At 51.1% G+C, this 1,740-nt stretch overlaps 1 non-coding gene across 1 annotated transcript; it reads right to left on the reverse strand.

The window, feature by feature from the left end:
- Positions 1-1,611: 1,611 nt before the first annotated feature.
- On the reverse strand, positions 1,612-1,740 carry LOC149854629 (small Cajal body-specific RNA 15). Its single transcript, XR_016438822.1, has one exon.

Below are 1,740 nucleotides of genomic sequence, written 5' to 3' on the forward strand. Positions count from 1 at the left end.
TTTATAGCTGCAGTATTAGCACTGGCCTGTGCTGGCAGCACATGTGTTATCCCCGCCAGAGGCTTTGGCCTGAGCACCCTTGATAACTAGATAGATGTAATTAACTGGGTGTTGCTTCCCCTGCCTATATCCTTGCCTGGGCTTGCCAGGGGCTACGAGAGAGTTTAGTTTCTGTGTGTGCTGGCTGTGGATCATGTTTTGTCCCTTGGACGCTATAATGAGTCCCAACAATCAGAACGTCTAGCTTTTGTCGAAATGCTGGGGACTTTCCTGGGGTCTCTGGTCACGCGCCACACTGAGATCATGCCCTGTTTGTCATCCCCCTCACTTACACATTCAAGTGCACTGCTCTATTTGCTGTCCACCTGCTGCTAGCACCAGGCACATGCCAGAGCAGGACCTGGGTTGGGATCTGGCAGACAAAAGGATTCAAGTGACTCTCTCTCCCCTTCCACTTGCTTGCTGCTCTCCCTGCTCCTGCCTGCAGGCCCCATCACCTTGTTAGTCACTCCTGTTTGAACCTCTTCACCCTGACCTCAGACTTCAGTCCAGTGTCGTGTCCCAGGAAAAGCATGATTTGAAAAGGTGTTGGGACAGCAGCAGCAGGGCCTAGGCTGCAGCAAACTGCTGGACCAGGCTGAGAACAAGGGGCAATGTGACTCAAGAGGGGCTTCATGGAGTTTTCTGTTGTCCCTTCCCAGGGGATGGGGCAGCTTCTAGTTGAAAGAGGTTCAGGGATGAGGCAATATGAGGGAGAAGCTGTTTGTGTTGTGGCCTGAGAGTCCAGGGTGGGGGGTGGGGGGCATGGACTGTGTCTGAGCATCTGTCTGTGACCCCTCTCACTAATATCTGAGCTCTTCACTGTCTTTGAAGGGTCCTGTGGGCAGAAGTACTAGCCCCTTTGCCACTGGACTTTCCTTCCTTTCCCAGGACTGCTACCGGGGAGGTCTGACCAACTTTTGTTCTCACTGGTGTCCTCAGAAAGGACGTACTTTGCCACTGAAAGGAAACTGGCCTCATTGTCATTGCATTTGGATGACGCTGGGCTGGACAAGTGTTCTTGGAGTGGCCCAAGGTTTTCAGTGCCAGCATAATATCACCACCATTTCTGTGGTGGTTCTAGGTTAAAGGGAGAGAGAAACAGGTCAGGAACATACTTGACCTGGACTGTTAGTCTGTGACACTGGAGCTGTCTCCCCAAATCTGATGAGAGGCAAGCATTGCCCTCCCCCTTGGAGGATCTTTGCATTCCTCCCTGCATAATAAGGTGACAGCAGAAGCTCTCTGTGTCTGTGGGTATCTTGGGACACTAACATCCTCTTCGCTCCCCCTGCCAGCCTGTTGTCCAGCATCACTCTGAGCATGTGAACAGCTGCCACAGAAGTAGCTTCCTAATGTGTCCTTCTAGCCTTAAGATCTGTGATCATCTGGTCTCTCCTTCTCGGCACAGGCCACAGGCTTCACCTTCCATCTCGCTTAATGATTTGTGATGGAGAGAGAACCAGCCTCCATCAAGCACCCTCCATGAGTCATTTGTTCTGGTAACCAGTGCCCCCCATTACACATGTGCACCTTTCAGTGTGGTCTCCATTTAGTAGATTAAGCAAAACAGGTTGTTGGTAGACAAGTAGCCCTGACTCCATTGCATAGCCAGGTCCTGTTTTTCTACCAAATCAATCTAGGAGGATAGTACCAGTAGAGCTATTTAACTTCACAGGCTCCACTTTCTTATCCCTCCAC

The sequence above is a fragment of the Crocodylus siamensis genome, chromosome 12 (assembly GCF_052110815.1).
Source record: "Crocodylus siamensis isolate JL-2025a chromosome 12, ASM5211081v1, whole genome shotgun sequence".
Classification (NCBI taxonomy): domain Eukaryota; kingdom Metazoa; phylum Chordata; order Crocodylia; family Crocodylidae; genus Crocodylus; species Crocodylus siamensis.